General features: G+C 50.4%; 1 protein-coding gene and 1 long non-coding RNA gene across 3 annotated transcripts in view; both read right to left on the bottom strand.

Moving 5' to 3' along the window:
- Positions 1–19,384, bottom strand: part of NTMT1 (N-terminal Xaa-Pro-Lys N-methyltransferase 1) — a 121,432-nt gene that overhangs the window by 83,136 nt on the left and 18,912 nt on the right. The window lies entirely within an intron of this gene.
- Positions 10,688–18,934, bottom strand: LOC101943105 (uncharacterized). 2 transcript variants are annotated; one of them, XR_010593591.1, is made up of 3 exons: positions 18,680–18,934; positions 17,649–17,818; positions 10,688–12,025 (listed from the first exon to the last, which is right to left on the bottom strand). It is a non-coding gene; the product is annotated as an uncharacterized LOC101943105 (long non-coding RNA). The 2 variants fall into 2 exon arrangements; XR_508895.4 differs by lacking the exon at positions 18,680–18,934 and having other exon boundaries at positions 17,649–18,313.

The raw sequence follows: 19,384 nt of genomic DNA, 5'->3' as shown, positions 1-19,384 counted from the left end.
GTGAACTCACTCTGATAAGAGTGTCTGAGACTTGCTGAGAAGGGGAGACGCCGGACAGCTGGGGGACACTCTCTAGTGGAGATGTCCCTGTCCTGGTCTGAATTTCCTAGGGTTCTCTGCTGGAGGTAAAGCAGCTACAGGAGGCTCTGGTACCCAATGGAAATTCTCCCCTGCCTACCTGCAGGAGAGGGATACAGCCACGCTGCCACCCAACCCCTCATAGCTTAAAGCAGGAAGTGGCCAAACTGGAGTGAGGCCTGCCCAGATTCAGCCTTGTTTCACTCTACAGGGCCTATGTGAGCCAGCCCTCAGGGGCTTCTCCCCACCCTGCTGTTCAGTAACGGGCCCCCCTCCATTGATGACCACCCACCCCCCCCCGGTGCTCTTCCTTGTGCTCCTTCTTTATCCTCTTCGCACTGATCATTTTGGGGACATTTTAAAGAGCTGGCGGCACTCACTGCGCGCCCGTGAGGTGAAAGTGACACAGACTCCAATATGGGCCCTGATTACAACGGGGAGAAATCATTTGTTCCGAACGTGTTTTCCTATGAAAATTGGCTTTTGGATCAAAATGGAAATGTCCATTTTTGACCAAAAGAATTCTGGGTTTCTGTCAAAAAAGTGTTTGTCCCCCCCCAAATGAAAATATTTCAGACACACAATAGATTCCCCTCCCCCATTTCCAGCAAAACTTTTCATGGGACCAAAACCCCATTTCCGGACCAGCTCTGGCCGTGGTCAGTGTAACGCTCGCTTGGGCAGAGGGGCACACCTGTGGAGGGCATCTTCCCTGAGAACTGCGCAAACATGGGAATATTTCTTTGGAACAAATGAACTGCTGTGATGGGCCAGACTAGTGCCCCCATCAAATCCAGTATCCTGGCTCTGATCGCAACCAATACAGAGGAAGGTGCAAAACAACCCATAATGGATTTTGAAGAATAATCTGCCCGACGAGGAAATATCTCCTTAATCCTAGGGAGTTTGTGGCTGGTTTATGCCCTTAAACTTGAAAGTTTATGGCCTGGGTAAATTTTTGTCTTGGTAAGCTTAACTTCCTTCACCATTGGAGATCATACTGGTTTCTAGCCCAAGCAGAGACCCAAGGTGTAACTCAATGGGGTGGGGAAGAGCCCTCATCTTGAGACACTCCCAAAAATGTCTCCAGATTAGCCGTACATTGCTCCTTACTGCAGGCTGCTCTCCACCTAAACCTGCATCTTACTCACTGACTCAACAGATCACTTTCATAGAATCATGGGACTGGAAGGGAGCTCGAGAGATCATCTAGTCCAGTCCCCTGCACTCGAGGCAGGACTAAGTATTATCTAGACCATCCCTGACAGGTGTTTGTCTAACCCGCTCTTAAAAATCTCCAATGATGAAGATTCCACAACCTCCCAAAATCTGACTGTGGTGGGACTTGAACCCCCAACCTTTGAATGGCCTCATCTGTCATCAATCTAGAAGTCCAATGCGCTCTCCATTGCGCCACAGAGCCTGTTCGAGTCTGCTGAGCTCTGCAATGTAAAACCCGGAAGTGCCGGGATTATCATTCCCAGCAGCCCTGGAGCACCTAGACAATGGCAACCTACTGCCGGCTTAACCTCTTGAGGGATTTCCCTCATATACTTGGAGTACCTTAGCCAGATTTCCATCTCATGGGCGCTCGGGTTAGATCACAGCTGAAACAGTGACCTGACTTTCCCCAGAACGACTAGACTCCTAGCGTAAATGACTCTGGGGTCACCTCTTGGTCATTCAGGCGCAAAGCGATCAAGACAACAAGCAGGGAGGTGGGAAGGAACGCAGAGCCAGCCTGCAACACGAGTGGCTGCTTGGGGGCCCCAACACAGACTCAGCAACTTATGGGGCAGCTCAGTGGGACCAGAGAGAATGAGTCAGTTCCCAGCCCGATTTCCCCCCCGCCCTCGGCAGCTGGAAGGCTTGTAAATAGGTCAGGTCTGGAAGAACAGCTCAGGAACCCTTAGTGAATATAGGGTTTTCTGATGAAAGGAAGAGATGTTTGAGGAGAGCCAGGGCTTGTAGCATTTGAATCTGATGTTACAAGTTTGATGGACAATGAACTGGTAGGTGTTTGTGGCTTTCTACATTTAGGGCCTGATTGAAGCCCACTGAAGTCAACAGGAATCTTTACATTCCCTTCACTGGGCTTTGCATCAAGCCCTACATACCCAGATGTGAATCTCTAGGGCAGGCAAATCCATCAGCTGTTTAGTACAGCTGGTAACTCATCTCTCGGGGGCTCATGGGTCAGGCAAATGTGAAGTCGTGGTCCCCTAGCGAAATGCCCTACAAGCCTGCAGCCTCCACGCTGGTTCTCCACGCATCATGAGAATTTCAGGCTAGAAGACTTTACATCTAGAACCGAATACAGCTGCCTTTCTACCCTGGCCGGTGGGAATGGAAGGTTCCTTACAAAGATGCAATGGTAGCACTTCTGCCACCCTTCTTCCTTCTAGTCAGTACAAAAACTCCCTACTTCCACCGCTGTGCGATGTCCATTCTGTTGCACCATGTCCTTTCCCTGAGGACATAAGCACTGGCTTTCAGGGCACATTTGGGAGTGGGCTAGTGGCATGCGATGCACAGGACTGGAATAGCATGAAATCACATGTGGCGTAAAGGAACCTTCCAAGTCCCCAAAGAGAGAGGGGAAGAGGCTCTGCTTTAGCCCACTTATCAGCAGGTGTTTTGCATGAAATGGGGCCTAGGCCTCCAAACACAGGTCCCATTGGCTTTCAGAAAGTAGCTACTCCCTGGGAAAGGCTTTCCCAAGTGAGAGGGATACAAAAGACATGTGCTTTCAGGGTTCAGAGCCAGCTTCTTGTTGGTGGAGGCGTGTCCCGCCCCACCCCGCCCCAGCTCCTCTCCAAGGTCGGTCTGGAGGGAAGGTATAACATGCTGGGGATAGAGAACCTACTGAAGTCTCTTTTGGTCCATCAGGGAATCTGTGTCCCAGTTCCATCCAGAGCCGGAGAGCAGCGATTCTCCCACTGCACAAAGGGGACCACGGGATCTGCTGGGGCACTCGCTGTTCTCTGCCCACCAGCAGGGAGTCAAGCGTTTGCCAGGCCAGGGAAGCACCCCTGGTTAGCAGGGCAGGGCAGGCAGCTCTGGCATGTGTCTTCAGCAGAACTGCACCTACCATGCACAGATCTCTCCTTCCAAAGGTGCCTCCTCACCTTCCCCGAAGCTTCTTCAACCCCAACAACTTGTTTGCCAGTCCTCCAGCTACGCCCCCCCCCCCCGCTTCTTCCTGGGTTAAAAATAATCAAGTTTCTGGGAAGCAGTAACTCCTGCCGAGCCTCCCTCCCTGCACTTCAGAGCCCCTGAGAATAGCGCTCTGCAGTTCTCAACCCCAGCCCCTCCTCTCTCCTCCCCCCCTCCACTGTGATCTGACTAATATGCCAGGGCTCTGTTTGCCAGCTCAGCTGGAAAGGAATTTAACCACTTCAGGGCCAGGAGAGAGGGAAAGCAAAGACCTTCCCACGAGTGGGAGAGAGAGGAGCGGAGTAACCTCCCCCCGCCCACCCCCCACCCCCAATTCCCTAACATCAAAAAGTCTCTTGTCTCTCTTCCAGCAGAGACTCTAGCTGCCTGTAGGGCCTAGAGTGACCAGATAGGAAGTGTAAAATATCAGGACGGGGGTGGGGGATAATAGGAGCCTATATAAGAAAATGCCCCCAAAATCGGGACTGCCCCTATAAAATCGGGATATCTGGTCACCCTAGTAGGGCCGAGAGTGGACACCCAGCCATATGGATTCCATGGGCTCGCCTGCCTATGGAGCGGTGCATGAATTCTTCCTCCCCGGAAGTGTCCCCTCTGCCCTAGTGTTGGGCTGTGTCTCCATCTGTACCACCCAGCAAATACAGAAACCCTACAGAGCCACAAAAGCATCCATGCACCTCCATTAGGACGCAGGGGAAAGAAACCTAGAGCACCAGGCATTCACCTCGGTTGATGAGATTTCAAATCACCTTGGCCGAGGCTAGGAGGTCATGGAGAGCAGAGTTCCCTAGCTATGACCCAGTTGTCATCAGGACCCTGCAGATTCTTGTCTGGTGGCTGCAGCAGGATCTCTCTATATATTTTTAATACCAGGCTGTGGGGGACCAGGCTGTTGGGCCCACGAGGGGCACTCCCTTACAAAGAAGGCCGTACGTAGCTTTAAAAAGGCTGGAGAACCACTGGCTTAGAGAACATGGCTAAAACCTACTGCAGTGCGGTGCTGGCAGGAGACAGCACATGAATGCCTTCGGAGTTGCTGGCAAATTAGCAGTCTCCTCAAGTACAGTGGGTAAGAAGCAACAAGCACAAAGAATATCAAGGCTGGGTAAAACCACCGGGGGACATGGAAGGGGAACGCCTCTCCCCCTCATTCCCAGTCATTGGGCCCAACTGTCTATCCAAGCAGGTAGTTATTGGCGCACCTGAGCGCCTCGCTACTGGATTTATCCTCACAACAGCCCTGTGAGATAGTGACATATCTCCCCAGTTTAAAGCCAGGGCCTGAGGTACTGAGTAGATTAAGTGACTTGACTGAGGTCACCCAAGATGATCTGTGGCAGAGCCGGGAACTGAACCCAAATCAGCATTCCAGTTCAGTGCCTTAGCCACTAGCCCATCCTTGCACCAAGCTTTGGCAAAACTCGCACTGAAACTGATGGCAGTTTTGCCCAAGATAGGACTGTGTGGATCAGGCTCATTATGTCCAGCCCACAGCACCCGGTGGACAATTTTATTGTGCTGTGATGTCCTTTGCATTTCACTTCTTTGCATCCCAACCCACATCCCAACCACAGGGTCTGACTGAGTTGACCTTCTTGCCATCATGACAACTTGCCAACATACACTAGGCAGACACGGGAGTATGTGGTGACCATATTTGTACACTGGCCAGGGAACTGGGAGAGCAGTTTTTAGTGCAAACTGCAAATTTCTCTCTCTCAAAGCCAAAGAGGCAGTAGCAGTAAAGTGGGGTATGGAAGATGAAAAGGTACAAAGCAGATGTCCACAGGGGCATAGGAGTGGTCCTTCCAAGAGAGTATTCTTGACCTCCTAGGGTGCTCCAAGTAGCAAGTTGGTGGATATGCAACACTGGGCTAGAAGTTGTGTGAGATCACATGGAACACTGCTTCACACTCAACCTGTGGAACTCACCGTTACAGGAGGCCCTAAAGACAAATGCTGTGTTTGGATAATGTCATGACCACAAATAACATCTGTAGCTATGCAACTAAGGTAACAACAATAACGTTCATGCTTTAGGAAGTAAACGGATCAAGAGAGACAGATCAGGAAGGAACCTGAAGTCTGCAGAGGTCTCTCACCTTCAAATCCCTCCTTAAAAGGGCAGTTCTGCTCTGGAAAATGGCATCATGGTGCTCAGGGTTTTTTCTCTTTACAGGACTCAAGAGCAACTCAGCTACAAACTCAACCTGGGATTTTTGACTCAGTCTGGGCTCTTCTCCCCTCTGACAATCTCACCAGGTTCTGCAGTCCAAATTTGGCCCTCAGTGACACCTCTGCAACCTCACCCTCTTCAGAGGATGCACCCAGTGACATCTGTGCAACCCCATTGCCTCACATGGGTTTGCACAGGTGTAAGTGGATGGGAATTGAGCAAATGATCCTGTTGATGATTCACCTGAAAGAACAGCCTCCAGCGTGCTCCCTCTGAAATCTTATCTGCACGAGGAAACTTACCGGTGGCTGACAATGGGGGTCAGCTGTGGGAGCAGCTGAACATGACCTAGACAAAGGCAAAGCATGCCCAGCACTGTTTCAGCAAGTGTGTCAGCTTCTGAAAGGGGGCAGAATGCAGGTTGACTTGTGCTGGCCGGAGTGTCTGTCCTGGATCAAGTGTGCATCGCTGACAGTGTGAAAGCAAGGGGGGGGGGGGAAATCAGTGGTTCGATCTGGTGCGGCAAATGTACTGTAGGGGTTGATAGTAGGTGATTTATTATTTGTATTGCTGTAGCATGTAGAAGCTACGTTCATGGCCCAGGACCTCTCTGCCCTAGGTGAAGTGTACAACACAGAACAAAAGACAGTCCCTGCCCAAAAGAGCTCGCAGTCTAAGGATAAAACAAGAGACAACAGATGTCTACAGACCCATGGGGGAGTGCAAGGAAACAATTCCTAATACCAAGCGACTTTCCAAACACCCAGGCTGCTAGGTGGGAGCTCCACCCAACCCAGTTACCACCTATTATTATTTAACGTTTATTCTGCACTAATGTCTAGAAGCCAGGCAGGCCAGGGCCCTATTGTGCTTGGTGCTGTACAAGTACACTGTAAAGGACAGACCCTGACAGTGTTGTATCCCACCCCCTGTAGTCTTCCCACTCATCTCCAGCCCTTCTTCCTTGCAGGTGCCCAATGTCTGAATCCCCCTTCCCTGACCCAGTCTGCCAAGTCTCCCTCTTCAAATTTCTCCTTCCAAGATGCCTGCATCCCCCCCATGCTCCCACAGCAAAGAACACAAACCAGAACATTGCAAATAAAGCCATCCAACCAAAAATCATTGCCCGAACATGATCCACGTGAAACTTCCCCGCTGAATTCCTTTGCTTCTAATTTCATCTTATTCCCTGCCCGGCCTCTAAGAAGATGGATGGTCTGGTGGTTAATGCACTGGACTAGAACTCAGGAGAGCTGGGTTCAGTTTTTCCCTCTGCTGCTGGCTTCCCGTATGACCTGAGGCCAGTCGCTCAGGGCCTGATCTGAAGTGAACGGAATGACTCCAGTAGGCTTTGGAACAAGCCCTTGGTCTGTCTATGCTGCAGTTTCCCATCTGTAAAATGGGGATGAACCGTCCCTACCACACACGCGTGTTGGGGATAAATGTACTAGTGTGCGTGAGCTGCCCAGGTACTAAGGCGATGGGAGGCCATGTGAGGACCTAGACAATTGGTATCTCACCTATTGGCAATGCAACCTGTTCAGGGCATGGCCCTTGTGTTCACTCCTACTTACAAAGCACCTACCACACTACAAACGCCATCATAAGGCATCCAATTTAAAGCACCCCAAAAGGAGAGGGGATGAATACAGGGAGATCCACAGGTGCACAAACAGGAATCTCTTTAAAGCAAATGTCTTACTGGAAAGCATTTGCGCTGCGATCCCAAGTTTCCAAGGGACTCATGAATCTCTCCTAAAGCTTAATCATCAGGCCTTTGATTACTAAAGCAAAAACCTCGCACCCGAAGCTGCCTGACAGCCAAGAGAGGCATTGGGAAATGCTAGGCAATGGGATGAGACATGACTGCCATGGGAAACGGATGTGACTAAAGGATGATGCCGATGCCACAATGAACCCGACTCTGCTTTTGGCAGTGACAGGGGCAGGGGTTGGGAAATCTAGAGACCTGGAACTTCATGGGAACTCAGTGTTCATTCAGTGGAGTTCACCCTGACTGTAAAGGCTCTAGGACTGTATGTGAAACATGGTACAGACAGTGGTGGGTCTGCCAGTGGAAGGCATCTGGCACTTTGCCACACTCAGCCAAACTATAATCATTGTCACATCCACTTCCCTCCGTCCTGATTCTACACGCCGCTCACATCTGCCACCTTCACAGGTGGGGGCAGCTTCACACTGCAAAAGTCACATTCCAGAAGGGGAACCCACCCTCCCAGGAAGACCTCACTGAACAGTCAAGCAGCCACAGCAGAGGAGAGAGAGGCACTTTCAAACGTGTCCACAATTAATGAGCACACAGGTAGCTTAGGAGGGTGAAAGAGCCTTGGCTAAAACTGGGACCGAGAATCACCTGTGCTTGAAACAGCCCAGAACGGGTGTGCGGGTTCGTGCGTGCAAAAGGAGGCACAGCGGTTTCTTATACACCAACCTAAGCAACCAAAGACATGCAATCAGATGATTTGAGCGCGACCACACTAAACATCGGATGAACATTAGGTATTAACATCACAAGGCAGCTACGGACAGTCACATTTTCATTTCAAAACCTAGAATATTGTAGCATCATTTTGGTCTAATTAACTCCCAGTTAAGAGTCTGACATCACTATCCATGTTAGGGTTTCAGTGGTATTGGGGTCATGTTTCATGGACCACAAGTGGCTAATAATGAGGATGATTCCGTGTTTCTAAAACTAAACTGGCTCTTTGCTAAGAGAACTATTTACAGAAATGTTGTAACTGTAGCTAGCATTCCAGCCACGGGCACACAGACTGACTCCCTGGTGCCTCCTCCAAACTCTTCCCTCCTGTAGCTTGTGCTCCTCCTGCCAAGTTCCATGCAAGTTGCTACTGAGCCCATCACTGAAGTATCTGACCATTTACCAGGCTAACAGAGGAGCACTGTGAGATTCCTAACAGGCTTTTCTAGATACCTAGTGTTAAGAGCTGGTTGATTTTTTTTTTTATTATTATTCTAAACTCCCCCGCCCCCCCCCTTTTTTTTTTTTAAGATTACCAGCTTTTGCATGGAAAAATGTTTTTTTCCGATTTTTCAACAGAAAACAAACAAAACCAAAAATCTTAAAAAAAAAATAAAATAAAATTTTCTTCCCCCCAGCCCCCAGGTTTTGGTTATTTCCTCCTTCCTTTCCCTTTGTTCCTGCTCTGTGCCCACTTTTTCAGTGGCAAAACGGAAAAAAAAGTTTAAAAGAGGGGGAGGGGAAAACAGGAAGAAATAAAAACAAAACTAAATACCTACCAAACCTAAATTTCCATCCAAAAATCAGAAAATTTTCAAGTCTTTCCACAAAACACGTAACTTTTCAAAACAGCTGCACTGGTTTTGTCTAGACACCCAGTAGCCTTATGCTGCAGCTTCCTCCCCGTTTCTGAGCTCCATCTCCACCCAGGGTTCAATTCCCATTTTCCACGTGTCCCACGGCTACTGTAGCAGGCACGGACTTGTGTTTCCCTCACCTCTGCAGGACTGGGATGCAGGCACTTTTCTATAGCACAGCAGAGGCCCCACCAAAGCTGCTCCGGAAATAGAACCAGCTCAGCGGAAGGAATACATGCTCTGTGGAGAGACCCAAACCTACAAGGAAACTCAGAGCTCTCTATTAAATGGAGTGGTTCAGGGAACACACTGCCAGTGACACTAAAAGGCAAAACGCATTAGCAACATGGTAGATCCTCAGTTGATGTAAACTGGCGTAGCTTCATTGATTTCAGTGGTACTATACCAATCTACACTAGCTTAGGATCTGGCCTTGATAGACCTATGTAAATGCAGGGTCACAACCAATCACTTAAATGACAAAACAAATGTAGCCCTTTTTACTCCTGTCAGCCCTGCAGTGCTAACCCAGCTCAGGGAGAGGGAGCTGGATTCTTCTCCACCTTGTGCATCACCGACAGATTTGTTTATTAAGTTCCATTCAATTACGGCATCATTACAAGCAATGGAGGTTGCATTAGTGTCACTAAAGGACACAATTTGGTTTGCACAAGTGGTACTTACTGTCCCAACGGGGGCATGTCTGGACAGGAGGATGGTAATAGCCATCAGCTGACCCTTGCTGGGCACCATCAGGGCAACTTGCAAATGAGCCTAGACTACAGCTGTTATCTCAGCCCAACAAGTGCCACTGCTCAGCGAACTTCCCCATAGCGTGCTTGGCAGCATTAGAATATATGCAGCCCGAATGCCTGCAGCCCAGGCACCACTGATCACAAGGTACAGCTCCTCCTCCTCCTCCTCCACCTCTGCACCGTGTTTCTGGCCTCTTAACAGAGCCCAGAGAATCCAAAGCTGGATGTTCAACCTAGGGGGACCAGACAGCAAGCGTGAAAAATCAGGACGGGGGTGGGGGTAATAGGTACCTATATAAGACAAAGGTCTGAATATCGTCACTGTGCCTATAAAATCGGGACATTTGGTCATGCTAGCTCCACCTGTCCAGGAGAAGCTACACATCTAGGCACTCATCAGTGTGGTGATGAGCGTGGGATGGAGACTGAGCGCAGAGACCCAGATACAGACAGTGACAGAACATAACTTCCTAGGTGCTTTAGAACATTCACCAAACAGAATTTTCTTTCGATAGCAAATGCCCCAGTGTTACACTTAATATATTCCTTGCCCTTTCTCTGCTCCTTCCCCTTTGCTCTTCCCCGGAGGCCTTTACGAGGGCAAAGCAACGTTCTGCCAAACCTAACACAGCTGCCATGCTCTGCAGCCGTGCCATGTGCCAAACTGGAGGTTGACAGCTCCTTCCCAGTGACAGTGGACTGGGAGCTGGCACACACACCCCTGCAATCAGGAGCACAGACAATCATGTCCACCTCGTAGCTGTGAGGGAGATGCTCCGGTTATGGAGCTGGGTGTTGGAAGGAGGGTGTAGGTCTGCGGAATAATTGGCTTTCCATAGAAGGGACTGTGTGACTTAAGGAGAAGGAGCGACAGTGCAGAGGCAGCTTCCCTGTGGGTTCTGCACCAATTGCTTTGATGTTCTATCATGGTCAACCCTTATTAGGCCATATATCTTAAGAAGGCTTCACCTCCCCAAGCCTTGTTCTTGTTTCTGCCCTCTCTCTCTCTCGCCTGTGACTATCTGCGGCTGTAGAACCTTCCTGATACCAGAGGAGGCTAGTGGTGGATCTTGGTAAACCACAGTAATAACATTGTGCACAGCTGTAGCACCCTCCAGCCAAAGATTTCACAGAGACAAGGTGGGTGAGGCAATATTTTTTATTGGATCAACTTCCGTTGATGAGAGAGACGAGCTTTCCGGCCATGCAGAGTTCTTCAGGTCTGGGAAAGGCACTCCCAGCGCTCCAGCAAAAACGCAAAGTGGAACAGATTGTTTAGCATAAGTAGTTAGCACATATTGTAAGGGACCATTCAAGGCAGAGTGGCCTATTCATACCTTTGCAGCCTTAGGACAAAAAGAGAGGGGGGTTAGTGGGTTACAGATTGTTGTAATAAATCCAAAAATCCAGTGTCTCTGTTCAGTCCATGTTTTTTAGTGTCTAGCAGAGTTTAAGCTCCCAGGCTCGTCTTTTGAAAGCGTTGGGCAGGTTTCTTTTGAGGATGAGGATTGATAGGTCAGATATAGAGTGATCGCTTTGTGAAAAGTGTTCACCCACAGGTGATAGGGTGTTTTTGTCTTTTATCATTGCCCTATGGGAGTTCATTCGAAAGCATAGTGATTATCTGGTTTCACCCACATAGTTGTTCCTGGGACATTTAGTGCACTGGATGAGGTACACCACATGTTGTGATAGGCATGTGTAGGATCCAGGGATCTTGAAAGGTGTGTTGTGGAGGGTGTTGATCATTGTAGCAATAGAGAGATATCTGCAGGTTTTGCATCGGTTGTTCTGGCAGGGTCTGGTGCTGCTTTGAGTCGGTGTGCCCTGGTCTGTGGGGAGCTTGTGTCTGATGATGAGTTTGGAGAGGATGGGCGGTTGTCTGAAGGCCAGAAGTGGGAGTTCAGGAAAGATTTCTTTCAGGACGGTGTCCCCATCGAGTATGGGTTGTAGTTGTTTGATGATACCCCAGAGGGTTACAGTGTGGGGTGGTAGGTGAAAGCTAGGGGTGTGCAGTTGGAGGTTTTATTTCTGTACTGAAGCAAGTTCTCTCAGGGTATTTGGGTGGCCTGTTCCATGATGACTGCTTCTCTGGTGGAATGTCTTGTTTGGTGAAAGAGGTTTTAAGTGTATATCCTGGACTTTTGCCTCAGAGCATATTCTGTGGTATTGGAGTGCCTGGCTGTAGATAACACATTTCTTGGTTTGGGGTGGTCACGGGATCTATGAAGGTAGGTGTGGTGATCTGGGGGGTTTCTTGTATATAGTTGTCTGTAGGATTCCACTGCTGAAGCTGACTGTGGTGTCCAGGAAGTTGAGGTTAGTGTGGTAGTGTTCCAGCCAAAGAGAGTTTAATGGACAGGTGGTGGTTGTTGAAGTTGTGGTAGAAATCTATGAGGGGGGTTAAGCCGTCTGTCCAGAAGATAATAATCTCATTGATGTGTCTCAGGTATATCACTGGTTTCCAAGATGGGGAAAACTGAAGAGATAAGGAGATAAAGCAAATTTCCCTTGGCCACACAGTGAGTCTGGGGGAGAACCAGGTACAGAACCAAGGTCTCCTAGTCTTGGGTTTTAAATACAATGGTGTCCTCCTCCTAAAAATAGAGATGTGGCAGAGAGATGGGGCTGGAGAGCCCAGTTCTCCTTCCTCCCCTCCAACTCCAATCTCCTCTCCCTGCTGCTATGCCACCCCTTTCAAATACACCAAGAGGATTGGTGGCAGGGGCCCCACACCTTCCCACAAACAGGAGCCCAGAGAGGCCCTGCCTTTGGGTCTCCAAGCTCCCTCATTCAAGTATTTGTTCTTCCCATGAGCAAATGACAGAGCTGCCCTAACACACCTTGCACAGAGCCCCACAGACATGGGGACCAAGTGATGAGCAATCAAGTGAGCTCCAGCTGGAGACGGTTATGCTTGTCTGCTTCTCGCTGCCAGTCAGGGAATGACATTGCTCAGGTCAGGAAGCCACAGGCACAAATTAGGAGGAAAGAAACCCCCAGGGCTGTATGGGAAATAAGGATGCAAGATCTCAGACCTTCCCTGGGCATGAAGGTAAGGCAGGTCCATATCCTAGCAAACAGGGCATCACTCAAGAATGTTGCAGTTCCCTGAGGATGAACAGAACACAAGACTTTTCTTCACTGTAGGTCCAGAGCTTTCCAGGAGCCTGCAATAGGCACTTACATGGGGGCTCCATGGGACCTACATTGACGGTCTCAGGGACTCAGCGGCCCACCAGCACAGCTGCTGACAACCAAGGACAATGGTCACTTTGCACAGGAACCACCTGAAAGATTCTGGACCCAACTCTTTATCTGATGGAAGCTCTCAAAGGCACAGGATGAAGAACCTTTGTTCTCCTTCCCTTGCCCAGAATCGTTGCCCTCTCCTGGGGTGTTCAGTCTTTCTACGGCTCTCCTCACAACTCCACAATGGAACCCCAGCCCTCACCCTTTGGGGTGAAAGGGGGGAATTTAACTTCCATGTTCCATCCAGTCTTGGCCTCGGTTAGGCTTCTCCATTAACAGACCCGACCTCCATTAACAAACCGACCACCCTCTTGCAAAGGGAGAGAGTAATTAAGCATTCTCCTTGTTCAAAGAATCCTGAGCATCCTTGCCTCAGACTTCTCCAAGCAACCCAACCGTGACCTAGAAAGCCCAGTGGCTAGGGGAGACTTAAACCTCTTTATTCCTCTAGTCCTGGATTATCCCTATAGTGCTACCCCATCCCTGCCCTGGAGGAACCACCCTCCATGCCATGAAAGAGGATTTCCTCTCCATATTCACTCAATCCTGTCCTGCCCCACACCCACTGTCCTACCAACAAGATCCCCCCATCCCTTGGCCTGAAGAGTCCACTCCGTACTGGGAGGGAGAGAGGACTTCCTTTTCTGTGTCTGTTCACTCCCAATCATTGCCTTCTACAGTGCGCACAAGCCATCAAAAAGGACTGATCTGAGAATGCCAAACTCATGACATGAAGGCTGAGGTCCATATTCAGGCCCCTCTGATCTCCATGGCTGCAGGGCAAGACAGATGGGGAAGGTGTCATCTCAGCACCCAGAAAAGCCAAGTTTCCTTAACATTGGGATTGGAGGGAGGTGCTGTAAAGAGAGGCTCAAAGGCACCTTCCATCTCCCAGTTCCCCAAAGGCAGGGTCAGTCAACAGCGGGACCCTGCCCTACAACCTCAGTCTGAGAGGCGAACCACCAGGAAACTCACAAACAAGTTAGAGAAAGAAAAACGGCACGAAGCCATGGTGCTGTGTTGTGGTTCGTTATCTCCGGTTAGACTGGAGACGGTACAGCTGGGTTTCGGGAGAGCAGAAATATCAGCAATTAAAGATATGTTGTGTCAAAAAAACTCTAAACTGATTAAAGTTGAAGGCTCCGTTTTCTTCTTTTCATCAGAGAACGGAATCAAAACCTGCCTGGAAAGACGCGCTCCCCCCGTTCCCAGCGCTCCGAAGGCAGTGCCTGCATCCATCCTGCTGTGTCCCTGCATTTTAATTACCACCTTATTAATATTCATGAGGACAGGCACTCAAGGGGGATTGCAGTCTGTCATTCTCTCCTCTCACTCCCCCCCACCCCATCTCTCTGGGCTGAATCTGAGGTTTTTTTCCCCCTCTCTCTTTCCAAACAGTCGGTATACTGCAGATTTTGTGTGAGTCTGTGTGTGCATATTTAGCTGCATGCTCTCGGTGCCCATGTATGTAGCGGTGTATGTTTGCATGGGAGATGTGCATGATCTGCACACATCTGATGCATCTGTGTTTGCAGGTCTGATGCCTGTGTGCGCGATGGGCCGGTGTGTGATTGGAGCTATGTCATGTGGGAGCAGATACATGTGAGCGCACGTGGTGCATGGGCATAATGCATGCCTCTGGTTTGCTGGCCACTTGGACAAGTATGCGGGCATGCAAATGTGATTCCCATACGTGTGTTTACGCCATGCATGCCTGTGAGTGTGTCCAGGCGTGAGGGTACCTGCGAGCAAGTGTGCAAGAAAACCAGTGTGCAAGAGTTAGCATCCATGACAGTGAGAAGTGAGGGTGTGAGACGCATGTATGTTCCATGTGTGTGCGAGATGCGTGTTCTCATCCTGTGGTGCAACTCTATGTAACTACTATATTTTTCTGGACTCAAACAACAACGTGGAATCCTACCGCAAATGAGCGCAAATCAAATGAGCAGCGACCCTAACTGGTCACAAGCACTAACGAGCATCTCGGTGCCTGTAAACCCAGGCGGCTCCCAGCTAACGCACCCTCTCCTCTGCTTTATCTTTTCCTTATGTCTGCTAACCCGCTGTACCTGGGGACAAGGGGGTCCTGCACCACTCACCATTCCAAACAGGGACCAGTTTGACAGCGAAGGTCAATCAGTGCACGCACTGGAGCGAGCTCAAAAGCACTGCTGCAGGCGGGTGTAGGCAATGTGCCCTTGGGAAAGCCACTGTGCCATTGGGCTGATGGGGCCAGCTTGCCAGTAGGATGGATGACAACGTAATGGGGCCTGGATCCACTGAGGTTCCAACCTCCCGCATGGGTGGGAGGTTCTGAAATGCCACGGGCCCTTTATGTCAAGCTTGCTGAGTAGCGCACAGCTCCCGGAGCCTGCTCTCGGGCAGAAGGAGCTGGCACCAACCAGTTTGCTTAAATCCATAGTGTGAGAAGCTGCTTCCTCACCATGGGTGGGGTATCCTTGGAGACCAGCGCTCTGTGGTCCCAAAGGTCGAGACCCCTGCTGAACTCTGGGGCCTAGAGGCCGATGCTCCAAGCAACCAGTCTTACTCTGCCCCTTCCTACCGGTGTCCCCAGTGCCGCAGTGTCCTTGGCTGAGGCACTGGGCAGTTTGGGGGAATCCCAGTGGGAGGGGAATGGTGGCAGGGAGCCCCCCGATAGTTGGAGATCGTACTCCTGAACCAGCTGAGTTCTTTTCTAGCTGTAAGAAAGGAGCAGGGAGGAAACAAAGAGACTGTACATTAATGCCATCCTCCGATTCTCTGCTGCTTCTCCTCTCCCCACTCTGGGTGCCACTACAGTCTCCCAGCCAAAGAGGTGGCCGCACATTGCAGCATGCCCATGAACTTCCCTGCAGGCACTGTGCCCTGTCCACTGCAGATAGTTAGGGCCCGATTCTTCATCTCCCAGTGCCTTGTGTAGCCGTCTGCACTAGCGGAAGGTGGGTGTAAACGCTAACGAATGGGAGTGGCTGTGTTGCTTTGGGGTACAGGGCAAAGAAGAACTGAGCCCCTACCGAAGCAATGGGCCTTCTAAACCTGTGCAATCAGGGTTAATGGCACCGACTCACTCTGTGCCCTGCAGGACATCACGCCAAGTAGCACCAAGTGCCCTGAAGATAACAACCTTCTATCACCACATCCAGCACACTGGCAGGAGCCAGCCAGTCCAGGAGCACGCTCACAGTGGGATTGCACTGGACACGTGGCCCACTCCGTGCTGCCCACACGTGACGCGGGGCCAGCTGGGTTAGAGCCGGGAGAACTCTGGCCTGTGTTTCCTCGTGGGGCTCCCTTTCTCCTCCCCTCCACCACGCACCTGCGAGAGACCTGTCAGGAGACGCTCCAACTCAAAGGCTCCCCAGCGCCCCACTTGCTAAGCTCCACAAATATTTGAATTAAGGTCCCCCGGGGAGTCGCAGTCACAGAGTAACTGATTTCTCCTCCTTCATTATATCTCTGTGTAATTTACTGAGGGACGGGCCAGCAGCGTGTGCCTCCGTTAGAGAGAATTCCCAGCAGGAGCCTCGGAGAGCTCACAAATCAGGCAAAGGGAAGGCATTAGAATATGAAAGGTGACGAGGCTGGCTGCAGGAAGAGGGGCCTCCCCAAGATGCCTCTCTCTCGCCCCATCAGCCCAGAAGGACATTTGCTTTCCGCCCACTGGCTCCAGAGGGTTGTGCTGTTTGACACTCACTTTCTCCTGCTGGTTTGTTTCAGTGCAGCGTTAGCTGGGCACCAGGCTGGGTTCTGTCACTGACTCGTGTCACCTTGGGCAAGCCTCTGTGGGGACGTCTACGTGACCGGACCATGGCAGCTGACTCAGGGTCGCGGGGCTATAAAATTGCAATGTGGACCTCTGGGCTCGGGCGAGAGCCTGGGCTCTGAGACATCCCCCCGCCTGCCCCTCCCACATTTTATAACCCGTGAGCTTAAGTCAGCCAACATGGGCCAGCTGCGGGTATTTGATTGCAGTGTAGACCGACCTTATGAGCTACCGCTTCCTCCTCTACAAAACAGGGATGAAAAGCTACTGTTCTGAGATAAGAGTTAGGTATTCTTATTAAAAGTTAAACATGTGCTTAAGCACTTTCCTGGGCCTATTAATATGGTCTAGCAATCTATGTTTTTACAGTTTGTCCATCATTGGAATGCTAGAGCATATTTTTATATATATTTGTTTTGGACAAATACTGAAAAAATTTGAACAGCAACCAATTTAAAATAGAGTAAGGCAAACAAATGATGATTTTAACAGCATGTGCTATTAAGCTGTGGAACTCAGTGCAGCAGTATTTTTAAAGCAATTAGCTTAGTAACATCTTTTAATCCACATGAATCAGACTGGCACCCAGTTACACTGCTACAAAGGTACAATGACATGATCTAACGCTCATCTTCATGGTTCAAGCAGTAAGCAGATCACTAACTGGGGTCTGTTTCCCACACCCTGTATAATATGGCACAGTTAGGCATAGTACGGTATCTACCTCAGGTCTCTCTAGAACACGGCCATTAAAATACCTAGGCTTTATGAGCCTGCATTTTCTAAAGCACCCGGCATTGGCCACTGCCAGAGACAAGATACTGGACTTGCTGAACCACCAAGGTTGCTGTAGTACAGCAGGACCTGTATTCCAGAAATGCAGCAAACATGGGAGGGCATCGTTTTGCTGGATGGAAGCAGAGAGGAAAGTAGGTTTGGAAGCATTTCTGCTGAGAGCTGCAGCTTACAGATAACCTACAAACAAGGTTTAAAAAATTGGGCTTGTGCCTTTCTGGCTCAAGGACAGATGAAGAAAACCTGAACAGTTTTAGGTTTTTTTTAAATATATTTCCTTTTGTTTTTTTACCTTAGAAATATCAGGAATGTCAAATCTTGCCTTCCCTGGCTTGCTGGAGGTCTTCTGGGCGGATATACACTGTCAGCTTGCACACCTTTACGTAAGGGGCTGGGGTGCTAAATCTTTAACAAAGATGAGCTTTCTCCAAAGCGTTCATCAGGAGTTGGAGTTAAATAGGCCTCAAGAAAAAAAACAAACAAAAACTAAAGAGCTACAAACAGCTGCACCAAAACGGCCTTCCCATCGCCAGTGCTCAACCTTCGCTCTCTTGACATTATTTCACTAGCGTCACACAGGCCACTGCCTTCCCGGGGACGCTGGGACACAGAGGATTGAAGTGAAGGTCTCCCACTGGAGCAATGTGAGAGCATGTGTGTGCATGCAAGAGCACATGCGTATGGAAAGAGCACGTGTGTGCATGAGCGAGCGCACCTGGGAGGTGGAGGGAGTGCACTGAGGAGACTTGCACACCTTTTGAGCATTGCTCTAGCCCCACTGTCTCATTAATGGGGACGTGTATGGCCCCAGGGACTCTAGCTACCTATCCTCATGGGCCATGGAAAATACTGGGACCAGCCCACATAAGGCAGCCTGACTCTGAACGGACGGACTCTGAATAGTGGTTGCATTTTTTCCCACACATGCAGCCCCGGCCACGTGCCTCTAAAAACACCCTCCCAAGCGCCTACCTCACTACTAAGTACTTGCCGGAACCCCACTTGCTCAGGCCGCTGGTCCCCTTTTGTTTGGAGACGCATGCATCCCTGAGGGGGACGCCGCCGCCAGGCAAGGCACCCGTCCATCTCGGCTACTGGTATCCGACAGCAGTCGCCTTGACAAAGCCAACCTTTGCCAGAGCGATTTCCTAGCCTAAGACCAGGGGGAAGGCGAGGTATCTCAGACACACTTCGGTGGCACTGGGCAGCTCAAACAGCAGCCACCATAGCCCACACCCAGCAGGGCTGGTCAGTGGGAGCTCTAACTGGTCAGTGCCCATCAGGCCCCCTGCCAGCCACCTAGACACCCAACCTCTCACCAACCTTGGTCTATTCGCTCTCTCTATCAGCAGCCGGTGATCAAAGTGCCCAGTGGAGCTGGGGGGTTGTGGGCAGGAGGGGAGCAATGCATGATGGTTCCCACTGGGGAGGGGGAAAAGGACTCCAGGGCAGCCTGAAAGAGGAGGAGGAGCGGGACCGGAGTGGCAGCATTCAGCAGAAAGGGACGTCCTATTGGGGCACAGAGGCTGAACACCGGCCAGGAGCCCCTCCAAGCACTGCTGAAAACCCCGCACCTCTCAAAGCCCTTTAACTGGAGCTTTAAAAAAAATATTCTTGTTCCCGACGTGGCGAGTGTCGCGCTTGATGCCCAGAATGACTCAATTCTCCCCCCCCACACACACACACAATACCAAAATGCCCTTTGAAACATTTGCTAGAAGCTGGTTCCATCCCCCAAGCCCCTGAACCCCCCAGCCCCTTGTGTGTATTCTTGTTCTGCTGTAATAATCCACATCCCAGCTGCCTCTCTCCCCCCCTTCACCCTCCGCCTCTCTCCTCCCCCCTCCCCCTTTCCATAACTCAAAAGCTTGTCAGGCTGGTTCCAGACTGCTGGCGCCAGGCTTCACTCCAGGAAAAAAATAAAGCAAGAGAGAAAGGCATGTGAGGCAAAACAGCCCCGCCACATGAACACACATCAAACCGGCCCTTTATCTCCCCGGAATGTTCCCTCTCTGCCTCTGCAGTGCT

The sequence above is a fragment of the Chrysemys picta genome, chromosome 18 (assembly GCF_011386835.1).
Source record: "Chrysemys picta bellii isolate R12L10 chromosome 18, ASM1138683v2, whole genome shotgun sequence".
Taxonomy (NCBI): Eukaryota; Metazoa; Chordata; order Testudines; family Emydidae; genus Chrysemys; species Chrysemys picta.
The sequence above is the reverse complement of the archived record's forward strand: the minus strand, read 5'-3'. Positions and strand labels throughout refer to the sequence as shown.